Source organism: Phyllobates terribilis, unplaced genomic scaffold, assembly GCF_046119375.1.
Source record: "Phyllobates terribilis strain yellow unplaced genomic scaffold, ASM4611937v1 Scaffold_1__5_contigs__length_1240528914, whole genome shotgun sequence".
Taxonomy (NCBI): Eukaryota; Metazoa; Chordata; class Amphibia; order Anura; family Dendrobatidae; genus Phyllobates; species Phyllobates terribilis.
In genome coordinates this window covers 272,379,042-272,400,791 of record NW_027362761.1, presented here as the reverse complement: position 1 = coordinate 272,400,791, position 21,750 = coordinate 272,379,042, and positions in this window count along the sequence as shown.

Here is a 21,750-nt window from a genome sequence, read left to right as displayed (position 1 = left end):
TTGGCACAATATTAATTATAATATTTTTTTTAGGCTGTGTGCCCACTATGCGTTTTTTAAGCGTTTGCGCAGCGGCAATTCCGCTGCAGAAACGCTTAAAAAACGCTTGGTAGAAGGCCTGCCATGTTCCCCAATGATAATCCGCATGTGCTATGCACATGCTGCGGAAATTTCCGCTGCGGATTATCATTGCGGAAAAATCCGCAGCACTAACAATTATTTTGCGGAAGTGCGGTGCTTTCGCCGCCATTGACTTGCATTGGAACGCATGTAATCCGCATCACTGCATCTGTACATGCAGAATCCATGCGTTTCAATGTGCAGATGGTACCTGGGTTTGGAGAAGAGGAGACTCTCCTCCGCACCCGGGTACCATAGAACCTGTAAAATAAAAAATAAATATTATACTTACCTTCTGATGGCCTCCAGTGTCTTTATCCGATGCGTCCTGGCTTGCCGGCAGCTCGCGATGGTCTGAAAATGACCTGCCGTGACCTCATTTAGTCATGTGACGGGTCACGCGACCGCTGACGTCGGCAGGCCATCACAAGGTAAGTATATATTTATTTTTTACCATTCTTTTACGGTCACACTATATAAATCCATGCCTGTTGCACGTAGCCATCTATACACGGCGGGAGGCCGCACGTAGCCATCTATACACAGCGGGAGGCCGCACGTAGCCATCTATACACAGCGGGAGGCCGCACGTAGCCATCTATACACAGCGGGAGGCCGCACGTAGCCATCTATACACAGCGGGAGGCCGCACTTAGCCATCTATACACAGCGGGAGGCCGCACGTAGCCATCTATACACAGCGGGAGGCCGCACGTAGCCATCTATACACAGCGGGAGGCCGCACGGAGCCATCTATACACAGCGGGAGGCCGCACTGAGCCATTTATACAAAGCAGGGAGCTGCATGGTGCCATCTATACACAGCGGGAGGCCGCACGGCGCCCCCCCCAGAGACAGCGGGAGGCCGTACGTAGCCATCTATACACAGCAGGGAGCCGCACGGTGCCATCTATACACAGCGGGAGGCCACCGGTAGCCATCTATACACAGCGGGAGGCCGCACGGAGCCATCTATACACAGCGGGAGGCCGCACGGAGCCATCTAGACACAGCGGGAGGCCGCACGGAGCCATCTAGACACAGCGAGAGGCCGCACGGAGCCATCTAGACACAGCGGGAGGCCGCACGGAGCCATCTAGACACAGCAGGGAGCCGCACGGTACCATCTATACACAGCGGGAGGCCGCATGGCCCCCCCTCCAGAGACAGCAGGAGGCCGCACGGCGCCATCTATACTCAGCAGGAGGCCGCACGCAGTCACGCACGCAGTCACGCACACAAACATATACAGACATATACATACACGCATAAACACATTTGAAACACAAAAATACATATAAACAGACATCACACAATGATATCTGCCTGCACACACATACATACATACACACACACACACTCACTCTCACACATACACACTCTCTCTCACACACACACACACACTCACCATCCCCCGGCTCGGCTCCAGTCCTCTTGGCTCCTGCTCCTCTCCGGTGGTAAGTAGCAGTGCAGGCCGGGCGCGCACTGCGTGATGTCACAGAAAAACTGAAATATCACATGGTCATATGTATTCAGACCCTTTGCTCAGACACTCATATTTAAGTCACATGGTGTCCATTTCCTTGTGATCCTCCTTGCGATGGTTCTACTCCTTCATTGGAGTCCAGCTGTGTTTACTTTAACTGATAGGACTTGATTTGGAAAGGCACACACCTGTCTATATAAGACCTCACAGCTCACATTGCATGTCAGACCAAATGAGAATCATGAGCTCAAAGGAACTGCCCAAGGAGCTCAGAGACAGAATTGTGGCAAGGCACAGATCTGGCCAAGGTTATAAAAGAATTTCTGCATTACTCAAGGTTCATAAGAGCACAGTGGCCTCCATAATCCTTTGTTGGAAGAAGTTTGGGACCACCAGAAGTCTTCCTAGACCTGGCCATCCAGCCAAACTGAGCAATCGTGGGAGAAGAGCCTTGGTGAGAGAGGTAAAGAAGAACCCCAAGATCACTCCAGAGATGCAGTAAGGAGATGGGAGAAAGCTCCACAAAGTCAACTATCACCGCAGCCCTCCACCAGTCGAGCCTTTATGGCAGAGTGGCCCGACGGAAGCCTCTCCTCAGTGCAAAACATATGAAAGTCCTCATAGAGTTTGGTCAAAAACACATAAAGGACTCCCAGACTATGAGAAATAAGATTCTCTGGTCTGATGAGACGAAGATAGAACTTTTTGGTGATAATTCTAAGCGGTATGTGTGGAGAAAACCAGGCACTGCTGATCAACTGCCCAATACAATTCCAACAGTGAAACATGGTGGTGGCAGCATCATGCTATGGGGGTGTTTTTCAGCTGCAGGGACAGGACGACTGGCTGCAATTGAAGATATCATGAATGTGGCCAAGTACAAAGTTATCCTGGATGAAAAACTCTTCCAGAGTGCTCTGGACCTCAGACTTGGCCGAAGGTTCACCTTCCAACAAGACAATGACCCTAAGCACACAGCTAAAATAACAAAGGAGTGGCTTCAGAACCACTCTGTGACCATTCTAATAACTGACCCAGCCAGAGCCCTGACCTAAACTCAATTGAGCATCTCTGGAGAGACCTGAAAATGGCTGTCCACCAACATTCACCATCCAACCTGACGGAACTGGAGAGGATCTGCAAGGAAGAATGGCAGAGGATCCCCAAATCCAGGTGTGAAAAACTTGTTGCATCATTCCCAAGAAGACTCATGGCTGTACTAGCTCAAAAGGGTGTTTCTACTCAATACTGAGCAAAGGGTCTGAATACTTAAGACCATGTGATATTTCAGTTTTTCTTTTTTAATAAATTTGCAAAAAGTTCTACATTTCTGTTTTTTTTCAGTCAAGATGGGGTGCAGAGTGCACTTTAATGAGAAAAAAATAAACTTTTTAGAATTTACCAAATGGCTGCAATGAAACAAAGAGTGAAAAATGTAAAGGGCTCTGAATACTTTCCGTACCCACTGTACATCCTACCCACCTCCCCATTTGGTTTATAAGTACTCCCGTTAACCTGATGGCTATCCACACACATTGCTGCTTTTTTCCTTTATAATGCATATCAGCCCATTTAGGTAAGACAGTGCCTCGGTGAAATAAATGTTTGTTTTCAGCAATCAGCAATTAAAAGCATGTGGTAGAAGAACCTTGAAAACCTTTTTAATATAATAATAGTAGAATGGTTTTCAATATGATTTCATGAACTTTTCCAAATGCTTTTTGTTTTGTAGACAATTGGTTGCATGTCAGAAAACCCTAAGCATATATTAAAATATGTCATAAAATGCCTTTTGACAAACAAACCAATTTCACATTTTACATGATTGCCGGAAATAAAACAGACAACAATCTTATTTTTTTTTTAAATTATCTTTTCATTTAATGCAGCCAAGCACAAAATAATCATAGAGACAGATTTACGCACGGTGTGTAATCAAACACTGTGCAGGCGAGAGCACAGGACACAGGAGTTGGGGGGTCATATGGGGGCAACTCATTTGAAAGCATATGTTTTAACCATTTAGTGCTAGAGGGAGTGCAAATGAACAGCCATGTAGTGAAAAGGTCACAAAATTAATTTGACAAATTGCTTGTTGCTTTATGAATAGCAAACATTCACTGTTATAAATAAAACATGCACAGGTCTTTTTACATTTTTAATTGTTATCTTGTGAAATGGCCATTTCCAGCCTTAATGTACATTGCAATTATCTACTTTAACTTTGCAGTTGTAAAATAATCCGTCTTTAGAGCAGAACTAGACAGTTTATTAGGTATGACATCTGTAATAATGAGAAATATGTCAATGAACTGGCTTTATATTTTCCTTCCATTTTATTGATTTTATCAGCCTTACCTATTTACTAAACCTTTAGGCTATGCTCAGAAGACAGATTTTGAGGTAGAAAAATACAAATTGGGTTTCTCTGCATATTAGGACAGTTTAACATGTCTGACAATCACTGTCCGAATATGCACAACGATGTCTAGATTCGCCATGGGTCTGCCTGCTGACCTGAGCTCAACAACCTCATACATGCCTATCCAGTACAGACTTTCCAGTCTGTAATTGGACTGTCAATTTTGGACATGTGAAACTGGCCTATTGTTTTATTGACACATTTCACTAAAAATGAGGAGTGGATATTAGCTCACTCTGTTCAATGGATAAAGTCAGAATTTATGCCAAGAAGTGACACAACATAGATTTAAATCGGCATCAAATAATTCAAATTGATTGAATGACAATGTGGATTTCCCATTTAAATCATTGGGAGGCAGTTTGTGAGTGAATTCCATCATGTGAACATACATTTATGGATAACAGAAGAAAGGAGAGACCTCCCAGAGTCCCAGAGGGGTTACCAAATCTCCCACGTGCTACCTCAACCCTAATCATAACCTCCGTTTTCCTGGAGACAATCGTGTACAGAATGTTTCCTGTTCCTGACATTGGGAATGTTTGTCATTAAAGTAGGCATTACCTGAAAAAGGGAGCCTGATCACCAGTGAAAATTGTCTCAGTTTGCATTAAAGATTTTTTCAGACAGCTGACTCATAAAGCTGGGAAGCAAGAATTGTGGGGGTAATAAAAGAAGCGATTACTCATGGGCTTTTCTGCCTAAGGACCACCACTTCTCCAATCCGTAATATACTGTACATGGAAATTATAAGCCCATAGCAAAAATTATTATGGGCCCCAATTTAAGATTAATGTCTCTTAACGTTGTGTGGTTGGACCTGGCATTTTTACTATCATGTTTTTATTTCTGATTGAGACAAATGGATTCTGGAGCTGCTCCCGTGGAAGAAAGAATAACCAAAAAATTGTTGAATCTTCCAAATATGGTGCAATTACATGGAGGATATTCCACAAGGGATTAATACTCGTAGGTTTATTAAAAAATCATAAAACCGTGAACAGACATCATGGATATGGATATACAATTAAGGGGAGGAAGAAGGGGGTCTCAAAAAAGATCACACTATGCATTTCTTCTTCATCAGGTGTGTATGAGACCTTAGGTTTGACTGAACTCTTATACCCAGCATCTTTACTTGTGGGTGGGGTCACCCTCAGAGGTAACACCCAACTCAAATCTGCTCTTTCTCTCTGTTGTGGTCGGGGGTCTAATTGATGAATATAGGTGGACTTCAATACACATATATTTCTTACCAATAATATGAGATGCCATTGTTCAAATTTTAAAAATCATCACTAGAGATGAGCGGTGTTCGACTCGAACTGTTCGCCAATCTCAAATTCGAGCTGTTTTGGGCGGTGTTCCAGCCGTTCGACGAACCCGAACGATTTGCAAAAAATCCGGCTGTTCGAGGTTATGTTCGATAACTGTTCGTGCACCAAAATCGTAACTGGATTTTTTCACAGTAATACTGTTAATCAATGTTAAAAGACAGTTTCAGTGTAGAGTGGGCGGGGGGAGGGGCTGGGGATGGATCTGTGCAGAAATAATGCCGATCTCCATTTTTTTTTTCTTTCCCGCATTTACAGTGGGGAGGTGCAGTCTGTCAGCCTATCAGCAGCACACACACGCAGCGAAGTGCTTTTTTTTCACACAAGCAAGGGCATGTGTCATTGGCTGTGTATGTCACATGTCCTTGCCCTATAAGACCCAGCCATTTTCCCCGTCGCCACCATGTTCTCACTGCTGCAGCTGAGTGTTAGACGGCACCGCTGCTGCTGTGGGCGCTATACTTTGCAACTGTGTGAATTGCAAGCGAATTTGCTCTTAAATAGACAGATAGGTTTAGGGAGTAGGGACTAGTTGGAATTGCAGCCCTTTTGAGGGCTAGGTTACAGCAGTTCCTAGCACTTTTTGCCCGGCAGGTCTGTGCCAGTGCTGTGCAAGTGTTTTTCACAGCGTTTGGCTAAATCTAGCTAAGCCAATCCTTTTGGGCCTCTAGCAGTGTGTGTTAGTCAGTGGAGTAGCCTATCGGTGTTGCAAGCTACACCACCTGTGTATCTAATACCAATTTTTTACTGCACCTAGCCCAGTAAATACTTTTGGGCCTGTAGCAGTGTCTGTTACTCATTGTAGTACCCCATCTGTACCAAGCTACACAACCTTTGTATTTAATAACAATTATTTACTGCATCTAGCCCAGTAAAAGCTTTTGGGCATAGTAGCAGTGTCTGGTAGTCAGTGGAGTAGCCCATCTGTACCAAGTTATACCACCTTTGTATTTAATAACAATTTTTATTGCATCTAGCCCAGTAAATACTTTTGGGCCTGTAGCAGTGTCTGTTACTCATTGTAGTAGCCCATCTGTACCAAGCTACACCACCTTTGTATTTAATAACAATTTTTTACTGCATCTAGCCAAGTAAAACCTTTTGGGCATATTAGCAGTGTCTGGTAGTCAGTGGAGTAGCCCATCTGTACCAAGCTACACCACCTTTGTATTTAATAACAATTTTTTACTGCATCTAGCCCAGTAAATACTTTTGGGCCTGTAGCAGTGTCTGTTACTCATTGTAGTAGCCCATCTGTACCAAGCTACACCACCTTTGTATTTAATAACATTTTTTTACTGCATCTAGCCCAGTAAATACTTTTGGGCCTGTAGCAGTGTCTATTACTCATTGTAGTAGCCCATCTGTACCAACCTACACTCCCTTTGTATTTAATAACAATTTTTTACTGCATCTAGCCCAATAAATCCTTTTGGGCCTGTAGCAGTGTCTGTTACGCATTGTAGTAGCCAATCTGTACCAAGCTACACCACCTTTGTATTTAATAACAATTTTTTACTGCATCTAGCCCAGTAAATACTTTTGGGCCTGTAGCAGTGTCTGTTACTCATTGTAGTAGCCCATCTGTACCAAGCTACACCACCTTTGTATTTAATAAATTTTTTTTACTGCTAGCCAAGTAAAACCTTTTGGGCATAGTAGCAGTGTCTGGTGGTCAGTGGAGTAGCCCATCTGTACCAAGCTACACCACCTTTGTATTTAATAACAATTTTTTACTGCATATAGCCCAGTAAATACTTTTGGGCCTGTAGCAGTGTCTGTTACTCATTGTAGTAGCCCATCTGTACCAAGCTACACCACCTTGGTATTTAATAACAATTTTTTACTGCATCTAGCCCAGTAAATACTTTTGGGCCTGTAGCAGTGTCTGTTACTCATTGTAGTAGCCCATCTGTACCAAGCTACACCACCTTTAATGATAACAAGTTTTTACTGCATCTAGCCCAGTAAATACTTTTGGGCCTGTAGCAGTGTCTGTTACGCATTGTAGTAGCCCATCTGTATCAAGCTACACCGCCTTTGTATTTAGTAACAATTTTTTACTGCATCTAGCCCAATAAATCCTTTTGGGCCTGTAGCAGTGTCTGTTGCGCATTGTAGTAGCCAATCTGTACCAAGCTACACCACCTTTGTATTTAATAACTATTTTTTACTGCATGTAGCCCAGTAAATATTTTTGGGCCTGTAGCAGTGTCTGTTACTCATTGTAGTACCCCATCTGTACCAAGCTACACAACCTTTGTATTTAATAACAATTATTTACTGCATCTAGCCCAGTAAAAGCTTTTGGGCATAGTAGCAGTGTCTGGTAGTCAGTGGAGTAGCCCATCTGTACCAAGTTATACCACCTTTGTATTTAATAACAATTTTTATTGCATCTAGCCCAGTAAATACTTTTGGGCCTGTAGCAGTGTCTGTTACTCATTGTAGTAGCCCATCTGTACCAAGCTACACCACCTTTGTATTTAATAACAATTTTTTACTGCATCTAGCCAAGTAAAACCTTTTGGGCATATTAGCAGTGTCTGGTAGTCAGTGGAGTAGCCCATCTGTACCAAGCTACACCACCTTTGTATTTAATAACAATTTTTTACTGCATCTAGCCCAGTAAATACTTTTGGGCCTGTAGCAGTGTCTGTTACTCATTGTAGTAGCCCATCTGTACCAAGCTACACCACCTTTGTATTTAATAACAATTTTTTACTGCATCTAGCCCAGTAAATACTTTTGGGCCTGTAGCAGTGTCTATTACTCATTGTAGTAGCCCATCTGTACCAACCTACACTCCCTTTGTATTTAATAACAATTTTTTACTGCATCTAGCCCAATAAATCCTTTTGGGCCTGTAGCAGTGTCTGTTACGCATTGTAGTAGCCAATCTGTACCAAGCTACACCACCTTTGTATTTAATAACAATTTTTTACTGCATCTAGCCCAGTAAATACTTTTGGGCCTGTAGCAGTGTCTGTTACTCATTGTAGTAGCCCATCTGTACCAAGCTACACCACCTTTGTATTTAATAAATTTTTTTTACTGCTAGCCAAGTAAAACCTTTTGGGCATAGTAGCAGTGTCTGGTGGTCAGTGGAGTAGCCCATCTGTACCAAGCTACACCACCTTTGTATTTAATAACAATTTTTTACTGCATATAGCCCAGCAAATACTTTTGGGCCTGTAGCAGTGTCTGTTACTCATTGTAGTAGCCCATCTGTACCAAGCTACACCACCTTGGTATTTAATAACAATTTTTTACTGCATCTAGCCCAGTAAATACTTTTGGGCCTGTAGCAGTGTCTGTTACTCATTGTAGTAGCCCATCTGTACCAAGCTACACCACCTTTAATGATAACAATTTTTTACTGCATCTAGCCCAGTAAATACTTTTGGGCCTGTAGCAGTGTCTGTTACGCATTGTAGTAGCCCATCTGTATCAAGCTACACCGCCTTTGTATTTAGTAACAATTTTTTACTGCATCTAGCCCAATAAATCCTTTTGGGCCTGTAGCAGTGTCTGTTGCGCATTGTAGTAGCCAATCTGTACCAAGCTACACCACCTTTGTATTTAATAACTATTTTTTACTGCATGTAGCCCAGTAAATATTTTTGGGCCTGTAGCAGTGTCTGTTGCTCATTGTAGTAGCCCATCTGTACCAAGCTACACCACCTTTGTATTTAATAACAATTTTTTACTGCATCTAGCCCAGTAAATACTTTTGGGCCTGTAGCAGTGTCTGTTACTCATTGTAGTAGCCCATCTGTACCAAGCTACACCAACTTTGTATTTAATAACAATTTTTTACTGCATCTAGCCCAGTAAATCCTTTTGGGCCTGTAGCAGTGTCTGTTACTCATTGTAGTAGCCCATCTGTACCAAGCTACTCCACCTTTGTATTTAATAACAATTTTTTACTGCATCTAGCCAAGTAAAACCTTTTGGGCATAGTAGCAGTGTCTGGTAGTCAGTGGAGTAGCCCATCTGTACCAAGCTACACCACCTTTGTATTTAATAACAAGTTTTTACTGCATCTAGCCCAGTAAATACTTTAGGGCCTGTAGCAGTGTCTGTTACTCATTGTAGTAGCCCATCTATACCAAGCTTCACCACCTTTGTATTAAATTACAATTTTTTACTGCATCTAGCCCAGTAAATACTTTTGGGCCTGTAGCAGTGTCTGTTACTCATTGTAGTAGCCCATCTGTACCAAGCTACACTCCCTTTGTATTTAATAACAATTTTTTACTGCATCTAGCCCAGTAAATACTTTTGGGCCTGTAGCAGTGTCTGTTACGCATTGCAGTAGCCCATCTGTACCAAGCTACACCACCTTTGTATTTAATAACAATTTTTTACAGCATCTAGCCCAGTAAAACCTTTTGGGCATAGTAGCAGTGTCTGTTACTCATTGTAGTAGCCCATCTGTACCAAGCTACACCACCTTTGTATTTAATAACAATTTTTTACTGCATCTAGCCAAGTAAAACCTTTTAGGCCTGTAGCAGTGTCTGTTACTCATTGGAGTAGCCCATCTGTACCAAGCTACACCACCTTTGTATTTAATAACATTTTTTTTACTGCATCTAGCCAAGTAAAACCTTTTGGGCCTGTAGCAGTGTCTGTTACTCATTGGAGTAGCCCATCTGTACCAAGCTACACCACCATTGTATTTGATAACAATTTTTTACTGCATCTAGCCAAGTAAAGCCTTTTGGGCCTGTAGCAGTGTCTGTTACTCATTGGAGTAGCCCATCTGTACGGATATGCAGCAATACTAAATAACCAATGGTGCACAAGCTTATGGCCTCCGTATTGGGCAGAACAAGTGCTGACAAAAAAACAGACACTCCTGGAACTCTTCCCAATAGTGGTAGCAATAGAAATATGGGGCGCGTGCCTGGCTAACAAAAATATACGCTTCATAACAAAAAACACCAGCCTAGCGCACTGCATTAATAAGATGGCATCATTGTCTCTCCCAGTGCTAGGCCTACTACACCGGCTAGCATTTCTGTGCCTAAAACACAATGTATGGGTTTGCGCTAGCCACGATGCTGAGGGTTCTAATGCTGCTGCTAACGCTTTATCACAATTCAATTGGCAGATTTTCACAGAGCTCCTCCCCAACGCCCACCCATCGGGCAACAGTTGCCCACCCTCCCTATGGGATCTAGTGGCGAATAGTTGATGCCATTAATCAGAGCGTCAGTTGCCCCGTCGACGTGGCAAGCAAACCGTAAGGCATGGGAAGAGTGAACACGACTAGTAGCAGGCAGACGGGTAAACCAAGCCAGATTACAAGTCACCATAGAATTTCTCCACCAGCTAATGATGAGGGGCATATCAGGGGCATCAGCGCAGCGGTGTCTGACCGGAGTAGCATTTCACTTCCAACTACTGAATTGGGGAGATGTGACAAAGAGATTCATCATCAGACAATCCATAAAAGGGTGGAAAAGGGGTCAACCAAGTCAGGAGTGTAGACGTCCTGCCCCGTGTCACTAAAACTGATTTCTCACATCATATCCCTAACACAATAAACATGACACTCACAATTTGAAGCAACACTACTGTCTACTGCATTTGCGATCGCCTTCTTCGGGGCGCTATGCATAAGCGATTTAGTCCCTCAATCCAAAATTACCACCAGTGGAGGCTTATTACACCAGGACATAGTCATAGCCAATAATGCAATACGTCTACGCATACGCAAATCGAAAACGGTTCCAGCGGGCAGGGGCACTTGGGTAAGTCTACAACCCACAAACGGTACACTGAGACGGGTAACAATAGTAAAAACATATATAACCATCAGATCACAAAGTAATTTCTTCCTATCACACATTGATGGAACGCCATTATCAAGATACTAGTTCCAAGCTATATTTAATAAATGCCTAACATCGGCAGGGAACCACCCCAAAGATTATGGGACACACTCATTCTGCATAGGCACGGCCACGGAAGCAGCAAGAGGAGGACTGTCAGAAACGGAAGTTCAGAGGATAGGGAGATGGCGATCCACGTGTTTGGCGAGATACCTAAGACCGGACTTGTTATTAGTGTTGAGCCACCCCCGTAGTGTTCGAGTTCGGTTCGGTTCGTCGAACACCCGTATGTTCGCCGAACTGTTCGTCGAACTGTTCGTCGAACACCTTCAAACACCGTTAAAACCAATGGCAGGCAAACAAAAACACAAAGAAACACATAGAAAACACCTTCAAAGGTGTCCAAAACCTGACAAACTGCTCAGAAGACACAACTAACACATGGATAAGTGACAAGTATATATAGTCATGCGAAAAGAAAAGAGGTGGAGGAGTAAAAGGAGGGGGAGACATAGATATAGGCATGTCATGCCCTTCTAAAACCAAAAAAGTGCGAAGCCGACACGGCCAGTCCGTTCCTGCCCGTGCGACCTCCGTGTCGCCGGGTATGTGCCAGAGCCGCGGTGGACCCTGACGGCCAGCCCCCCTCTCCCAATACTGGTGCCTGTCCGCTGGTGGGTCGAGCCCCCCCGCGGTGGGGGGGGAGTAACATCTGCAGAAGAAAGACCATCTTCCAGCCAAACTAAGATGTCTACTTCTTTTCGTGGACAATGTGATACGATCCCTTTCTTAAGGACACGCCAATCGCTACAAATTCCAGATGAGGCACAAAAACAGCAGGTGCTTCAACGGATATCAAGTGGGCTCTCCTCCACCTCAACTTCAACATCACAAATACTCCAGTCCTCAGAGGTGTCACCCCAATCGCACTTGCTTCCTCACAGCTCCCAAGTCTCCAGCTGCCCATCTGAGTATGGGGTAACACAGATGGTTGAGTCTGCACAGCTGTTTACTCATACTATAGCCTGGGAAACGGAGGTCTGCTCCAGAGTAGAGATGAGCGGTGTTCCACTAGAACTGTTCGCCAATCTCAAATTCGAGCTGTTTTGGGCGGTGTTCGAGTTGTTCGACGAACCCGAACGATTTGCAAAAAATTCGGCTGTTCGAGGTTATGTTCGATAACTGTTCGTGCACCAAAAGCGTGTCCTGCATGTCTGGCGCTATTTAGAGCACCAATCATGCAGGGATTGTCTGCCACTCACTGTAATGCCACAGCCATGGTGGTTGTGGCATTACAGTGATTGCCCAAATCGATGGGAACAGTGCCAACAGTGAAACATGAAAAGCCGGCAATTCAGCAGCGGCATACACCTGTACCCGACAATTTAGAACCGAAAGAATAGAGCTTCACACATAGATTAGATAGATATAAACATGTCAGCCACATATATACGAAGTACAGTGAAAGTGCTGCTTACTGTACTTGTCATTTAGCGTAAAGGATTTATCAAAAAAAATAATAGTGTTTTCATGCACCGTCTCTTTAAAAAAGCCGGCCGGCAATTCAGCAGCGGTACCCGACAATTTAGAATAGAAAGAATAGAGAATCACACATAGATTAGATAGATAGAAACATGTCAGTCACATATATATGAAGTACAGTGACAGTGTTGCTTACTGTACTTGTCATTTAGCGTAAAGGATTTATCAAAAAAAATAATAGTGTTTTCATGCACCGTCTCTTTAAAAAAGCCGGCCGGCAATTCAGCAGCGGTACCCGACAATTTATAACAGACAGAATAGAGCTTCACACATAGATTAGATAGATAGAAACATGTCAGTCACATATATATGAAGTACAGTGATAGTGTTGGTTACTGTACTTGTCATTTAGTATTAAAACAAAGGATTTATTATTAAAAAAATTGGCGTGGGGTTCCCCTTAATTTTAGGCTCTAGCGGAGGTTAAGCAGACGGCTGGGGCAGATGTTTGAAGCCTGGGAAGGGGGTAATACCCACGGAGCTTCCCAGGCTACTAATATCAGCCCCCAGCTGAATACATAGCCTTTACTAGCTATTAAAATGGGGGACCCCCCAAAAAAAATGACGTGGGGTCCCCCCTAATTTAATAGCTAGCAAAGGCTAGGCAGACAGCTGGGGGCTGATATTAATAGCCCAGGAAGGGAGCCATGAATATTGGCCCCCTCCCAGGCTAGAAACACCAGCCGTCAGCCGCCCCAGAAATGGCGCATTCATAGGATGCGCCAATTCTGGCACTTAGCCTCGCTCTTCCACGCTGCCCTGGTGCGGTGGCAGGGGGTAATAGGGTTGGGGTTGATGTCAGCTTATAATGCCAGCTGACATCAAGCCCAGGTTAGTAATGGAGAGGCGTCTATAAGACACCCCCATTACTAACCCCATAGTCAAAGTTAAAAAAAACACAAACACCCAGAATAAAGTCCTTTAATTGAAATAAAGACACAATCCTTTATTGTTCTAAATTAAACCATACTTACCGTCACGCCCATTCCAGCTGAAGCCAACGATCTCCTGCAATAAAAGAAAAATAATAAAGCAACCTCATCCTTACCTTTCCATGGTTCCCACGACAGCTTCAGCTCTGCTACATCGAGATGACAGGCTGGACCGCAGCAGAACGCTGCCATCCAGCCTCTCATCCCGCAGACACTGAGAAGCGCAGGCTTGCTTGCGCTGCTCAGCGTCTCTCTGTGACGACATCCAGATGAGCCGAGTTCATGTCCAATGAACTCGGCTCACCTCATGCACGTCACTGACAGCGTGGGAAAATTCTCACGCTGAAGCGGTGAGTGCAGGAGAATTCTCCCACGCTGTCAGTGACGTGCATAAGGTGAGCTCATGTCCAATGAACTCAGCTCACCTCCTGCACGTCACTGACAGCGTGGGAGAATTCTCCTGCACTCAGCGCTTCAGCGTGAGAATTCTCCCACGCTGAAGCGCTGAGTGCAGGAGAATTTTCCCACGCTGTCAGTGACGTGCATAAGGTGAGCTCATGTCCAATGAACTCAGCTCACCTCCTGCACGTCACTGACAGCGTGGGAGAATTCTCCTGCACTCAGCGCTTCAGTGTGAGAATTCTCCCACGCTGAAGCGCTGAGTGCAGGAGAATTTTCCCATGCTGTCAGTGACGTGCATGAGGTGAGCCGAGTTCATTGGACATTAACTCGGCTCATCTGGATGCCCTCACAGAGAGACACTGTGGAGCGCAAGCAAGCCTGCGCTTCTCAGTGTCTGCGGGATGACAGGCTGGATGGCAGCGTTCTGCTGCGGTCCAGCCTGTCATCTCGATGTAGCAGAGCTGAAGCTGTCATGGGAACCATGGAAAGGTAAGGATGATGTTGCTTTATTATTTTTCTTTTATTTCAGGAGATCGTTGGCTTCAGCTGGAATGGGCGTGATGGTAAGTATGGTTTAATTTAGAACAATAAAGAATTGTGTGTTTACTTCAATTAAAGGACTTTTTTCTGGGTGTTGTGTTTTTTTTAAATACTTTACTAGAAATTCATGGTGGTCATGTCTAATATTGGCGTGACCCCATGAATTTCGGGCTTAGGGCCAGCTGATAATGCCAAGCTGGCCCTAACCCCTTTATTACCCAGTGAGCCACCGCATCAGGGCCCTGGATGAGTTGGGTACAGCGCCAGAAGATGGCGCTTCTATGAACGCGCCATTTTCCGGGGTGGCTGCGGACTGCAATTTGCAGCGGGGGTGGCCCAGAAAGCTTGGGCCTCCCTGCGCTGCGGATTCCAGCCCCCAGCTGCCTAGTTGTACCTGGCTGGACACAAAAACAGGGCGAAGCCCCACGTCAATTTTCTTTAAATTATTTCATGAAATAATTAAGAAAAAAAGGGCTTCCCTATATTGTTGTGTCCGGCCAGGTACAAATAGGCAGCTGGTGGTTGGGGGCAGCCCGTTCCTGCCTGCTGTACCTGGCTGGACACAAATATAGTGCGAAGCCCCACGTCAATTTTTTTTTAATTATTTCATGAATTTCCTGAAATAATTTAAAAAAATTGAAGTGGGGCTTCGCACTATATTTGTGTCCAGCCAGGTACAGCAGGCAGGAACGGGCTGCCCCCATCCACCAGCTGCCTATTTGTACCTGGCCGGACACAACAATATAGGGAAGCCCTTTTTTTCTTAATTATTTCATGAATTTCATGAAATAATTAAAAAAAAAGTACGTGGGGCTTCGCCCTATTTTTGTGTCCAGCCAGGTACAACTAGGCAGCTGGGGGCTGGAATCTGCAGCGCAGGGAGGCCCAAGCTTTCTGGGCCCCCCCCCCGCTACAAATTGCAGTCCGCAGCCACCCCGGAAAATGGAGCGTTCATAGAAGCGCCATCTTCTGGCGCTGTACCCAACTCATCCAGGGCCCTGGTGCGGTGGCTCACTGGGTAATAAAGGGGTTAGGGCCAGCTTGGTATTATCAGCTGGCCCCAAGCCCAAAATTCATGGGGTCAAGCCAGTATTAGACATGACCGCCATGAATTTCTAGTAAAGTATTTAAAAAAAACACAACACCCAGAATAAAGTCCTTTAATTGAAATAAAGACACAATTCTTTATTGTTCTAAATTAAACCATACTTACCATCACACCCATTCCAGCTGAAGCCAACGATCTCCTGCAATAAAAGAAAAATAATAAACCAACCTCATCCTTACCTTTCCATGGTTCCCACGACAGCTTCAGCTCTGCTACATCGAGATGACTGGCTGGACCGCAGCAGAACGCTGCCATCCAGTCTGTCATCCCGCAGACACTGAGAAGCGCAGGCATGCTTGCGCTCCTCACTGTCTCGCTGTGACGGCATCCAGATGAGCCGAGGTCATGTCCAATGAACTCGGCTCACCTCATGCACGTCACTGACAGCGTGGGAAAATTCTCACGCTGAAGTGCTGAGTGCAGGAGAATTCTCCCACGCTGTCAGTGATGTGCATGAGGTGAGCTCATGTCCAATGAACTCAGCTCACCTCCTGCACGTCACTGACAGCGTGGGAAAATTCTCCTGCAATCAGCGCTTCAGCGTGAGAATTTTCCCACGCTGTCAGTGACGTGCATGAGGTGAGCCGAGTTCATTGGACATGAACTCGGCTCATCTGGATGTCGTCACAGAGAGACGCTGAGCAGCGCAAGCAAGCCTGCGCTTCTCAGTGTCTGCGGGATGACAGGCTGGATGGCGGCGTTCTGCTGCGGTCCAGCCTGTCATCTCGATGTAGCAGAGCTGAAGCTGTCGTGGGAACCATGGAAAGGTAAGGATGAGGTTGCTTTATTGTTTTTCTTTTATTGCAGGAGATCGTTGGCTTCAGCTGGAATGGGCGTGATGGTAAGTATGGTTTAATTTAGAACAATAAAGGATTGTGTCTTTATTTCAATTAAAGGACTTTATTCTGGGTGTTTGTGTTTTTTTTAACTTTGACTATGGGGTTAGTAATGGGGGTGTCTTATAGACGCCTCTCCATTACTAACCTGGGCTTGATGTCAGCTGGCATTATAAGCTGACATCAACCCCAACCCTATTACCCCCTGCCACCGCACCAGGGCAGCGTGGAAGAGCGAGGCTAAGTGCCAGAATTGGCGCATCCTATGAATGCGCCATTTCTGGGGCGGCTGACGGCTGGTGTTTCTAGCCTGGGAGGGGGCCAATATTCATGGCTCCCTTACTGGGCTATTAATATCAGCCCCCAGCTGTCTGCCTAGCCTTTGCTAGCTATTAAATTAGGGGGGACCCCACGTCATTTTTTTGGGGGGGTCCCCCATTTTAATAGCTAGTAAAGGCTATGTATTCAGCTGGGGGCTGATATTAGTAGCCTGGGAAGCTCCGTGGGTATTACCCCCTTCCCAGGCTTCAAACATCTGCCCCAGCCGTCTGCTTAACCTCCGCTAGAGCCTAAAATTAAGGGGAACCCCACACCAATTTTTTTAATAATAAATCCTTTATTTTAATACTAAATGACAAGTACAGTAACCAACACTATCACTGTACTTCATATATATGTGACTGACATGTTTCTATCTATCTAATCTATGTGTGATGCTCTATCTTTCTGTTCTAAATTGTCGGGTACCGCTGCTGAATTGCCGGCCGGCTTTTTTAAAGAGACAGTGCATGAAAACACTATTATTTTTTTAAATAAATCCTTTACACTAAATGACAAGTACAGTAAGCAACACTATCACTGTACTTATTATATATGTGACTGACATGTTTCTATCTATCTAATCTATGTGTGAAGCTCTATTCTTTCTGTTCTAAATTGTCGGGTACAGATGCTGAATTGCCGGCCGGCTTTTTTAAAGAGACGGTGCATGAAAACACTAATATTTTTTAAAATAAATCCTTTACACTAAATGACAAGTGCAGTAACCAACACTGTCACTGTGCTTCTTATATGTGTGACTGACATGTTTCTATCTATCTAATCTATGTGTGATGCTCTATTCCTTCTTGTCTAAATTGTCGGGTACCGGTGTATGCCGCTGCTGAATTTGCCGGCCGGCTTTTTTAAACAGAGTGTCTTCTGAGCAGTTTGTCAGCTTTTGGACACCTTTGCAGGTGTTTTCTATGTGTTTCTATGTGTTTTTGTTTGCCTGCCATTGGTTTTAACGGTGTTCGACGGTGTTCTAAGGTGTTCGACGAACAGTTCGACGAACAGTTCCTCGAACATCCCGGTGTTCGACGAACCGAACCGAACCCGAACACTACGGGGGTGGCTCAACACTACTCCAGAGCTTCTGTTAATCCAGACGCGGAAATGATCTGCACTGATGCCCAGAATCTTTATAAGTCGGATCCAGGACCAGATGAAGAAGGTTCTGAGCATAATGTAGACCCTCGTTCCCAAACTGTAACTCCTGTTGGTGGAGACAATGATGAAGACGATGATGAGACTCAAATACCTGATTGGAGCGACAATTTGACTTTTCGGTCAGGGCAGGAAGAGGTTGGCTCTGAGGACGACGGGTGTGAGAACACACAGGGTGATGATGACGAGGTTGGAGATCCCACTTACTGTCAACCCACAGTCAGCCAGTCGATGAGGTCAGCAGAGGAGGTGGAGGAGGATGTGACTAGCCCAGGGGATGGGGATGACTCAGTACCCGCGGGCCTTTGCCTGGCCTTGGGGATGTCGCGGTGGTCGGCTCCCTAGCCCGTACCCTGGGGTCACTCTTTAAAAGGTTGGATAATTGTTCATTTTATAAGAGTTCGTGAAGCCACCTGTGGTATCTGATGAGAAGCACCAGCGCTGCAGCAGTCCACTGAGGCCGGTGATAAGGCAGCTCGATGGTATAGCTCTCCACAGGTGGAGCTAGGTCTCAGGGCAGCGTATGCAGGGGGAATGCAGGACAGGCGAGACCCAGCTGGGTCAGAGCAAGAACGGGAACGGACACGGTAGTCACTTCAGTACCTTTTACTGGTGGAAATTCAGGCACATCCCGGAGCACTGTAGGGTGAAGGGTGCATATCAGGATCCTCCCCAATGAGCGGGTGTAGGGCCTCCTGTTTCTTGCCTCTGCATAGTAAGTTTCGGACCTGCCTGGAGCTAGGCCTAACTTTGTCTCTGTCCTGCGCTGGCTGACCTTGTGATAGGGCCTTCTCTTGGAGTTCACGCTCCCAGTATGCGGGGCCTAAGCGTCTCCTGGCTCTGTTACGTATCAGCACCTTAGCGATCCTGGGACTTGTAGTTCTCCAGGGATTCCGGTTATGCCTTACTGGGTCATAGAGATCCCGGTAAGCTCGGATCCGGTGTCCGGTAAATGCTTCGGGGTGAGCAGGTTAAGCTCCTCTGCCCCCTATGTACTAACTCTCCACTCGCCTTCGGCCTACTCGGGCCCTCACTAGGCTACACACACTAACGGCAACTTGCCGCGCTTCACCGATCTTATGGCGCCGGCACACCTTAAGCCCTAACTGGGCTCCCTGAATCTAGCTAGCAGGAGCCTCGTGCTCCACTGCTGAACTATTAACTGAGTTCTCTAGACTAGACTGAGCTCCACTGCAGACTGACCTCTCTTAGGCTTCTCTACTGCAGGAACTCTTCAGAGGAACTGAACTGCCTAGCTCCACCTTCCCTATTTATATCCCTAATGGGCTCCCTCTGCTGGTCTGAGGTGGAAGGTGGAATTTAAATAATAAAAATATGGGAGGAAGAGAAACCAATCACAAACTAAAATGTTTTTATACAAATGCACAAAGCATGGGCAACAAACAAGGAGAATTGGAACTACTAACGCAGGAAAAGAAATATGATGTCATTGGAATCACTGAAACTTGATGGGACGATACACATGATTGGAATAAAAGGCTAAAAGGATACAACTTATTTGCAAGAAACAGACTTGATAAACGAGGAGGAGGTGTTGCATTGTATGTTAGAAAAGCGTATATCTGCACAGAGATTGAAGCTTCAGAGACTGGGAGTTCTGTGGAAACTGTTTGGGTAAGAATACAAGGAGAGAACAACGGAAAGGACACCATTGTAGGCATTTACTACAGGCCACCTGGGCAAGCTGAAGATATGGATGAACTCTTTATGTATCAAATGACCAAGTTCTCAAAAAAATATGACATAGTGGTCATGGGAGATTTCAACTATCCAGACATTTGTTGGGAATCTCTCAAGTAAAGCTAACAGGTCAAGCAAATTCTTATCCTCTCTTGCTGACAACTTTATCTCCCAAAAGGTAGGGGAGAAAACAAGGGGATCTGCTACTTTGGATCTAATCCTTATAAACAGGGAGGAAATGGTTGAGGAGGTAAAGGTGGCTGGGACCCTAGGAGGCAGCGATCATGCTATTATAGAATTTTGGATAACTAGAGGAGGAAGACATGTGAAGACTCAAACTTCAAGGTTAGATTTTAGAAAGGCAGATTTTAAGAGACTCAGAAAGAGAATAGGAGGGATCCAATGGCTGGATGTCCTTAAGGACAAAAATGTCCAGGAAGGATGGGAAATTTTTAAAAATGAGATTCTCAATGCACATTCGTTAACAATCCCGAAAAGTAGGAAGAATGGGAAGCATTTAAGGAAACCAGGATGGATGAACACAGAACTTAAACACATGCTAAAAAGAAAGAAAGAAATGTTTATTAAATGGAAAGAGGGAGGCATATCTAAAGAAGATTATAATGTAGTCTGCAGATCCTGCAGGGCACGTATCAGGTTAGCTAAAGCTGACAATGAATTAAGGCTTGCAAGAGATGTCAAAAGCAATAAAAAAGGATTTTGGGGGTATGTCAAAAGTAAAAGAAAAGTCAAAGATGCTATAGGATTTTTACATGATGAAAATGGAGAAATGGTAAGAGAGGATGTTGAGAAGGCCGAACTTTTTAATTCCTATTTTGCATCTGTTTTCTCTCAGAAAGAAAATGTAACATCAACTGATCTTCACTGTCCTTTTAAAGGAATAGAGGAATCAAAGTTATCTGTAAACAGAAAGATTGTGAGGGAATATTTAGCTAACATAAATGAGTTCAAGTCTCCAGGTCCAGATGAATTACACCCCAGAGTACTGAAGGAGATCGTAGAAGAAATTTTAGAACCACTCTCCATAATCTTTGAACATTCTTGGAGAACAGGAGAAGTCCCAGAAGACTGGAGAAGAGCAAATGTTGTTCCTATCTTCAAAAAGGGGAAGAAGGTGGACCCAGGAAACTATAGGCCGGTGAGTCTGACTTCTATACCAGGACAGATCTTTGAACAAATTATTAAACAACATGTATGTAAGTACATGGATAAGAATGAAGTGATTAACCAGAGTCAGCATGGGTTTGTAACTAACAAGTCATGTCAGACTAACTTAATTTCCTTCTATGACAGAATCACTGACTGGGTGGATCAGGGAAATGCTGTAGATATAGTATATCTTGACTCCAGCAAAGCATTTGACAAAGTATCTCACACCATCCTTATTGAAAAAATGACCAAGTATGCAATGGACCAGGCAACTGTTAGGTGGATTCATAACTGGCTTAGTGATCGGACTCAAAGGGTGGTTGTAAATGGCTTCACATCCAGCTGGATGAATGTCTCAAGTGGGGTACCACAGGGCTCCGTCCTGGGACCTGTATTGTTCAACATCTTTATCAATGATTTAGATGAAGGAATTGAGGGTAAACTGATTAAATTTGCTGATGACACAAAGCTAGGAGGGATAGCTAATACTAGAGAAGAGAGAGAGAGGATTCAAAAAGACCTAAATAAACTGGAGCAGTGGGCAGCAACCAACAGAATGGTTTTTAACAGGGAAAAATGCAAAGTACTACATCTGGGCAATAAAAATTAAAAAAGCATATACAGAATGGGAGGAATAGAGCTAAGCAACAGTACATGTGAAAAAGACTTAGGTATACTAATAGATCATAGACTAAACATGAGTCAACAGTGTGATGCAGCAGCAAAAAAGGCAAATACAATTCTGGGATGTATTAACAGAAGCATACAGTCTAGATCACGTGAAGTCATTATCGGTCTTTACTCCTCTTTGGTCAGACCTCATCTGGAA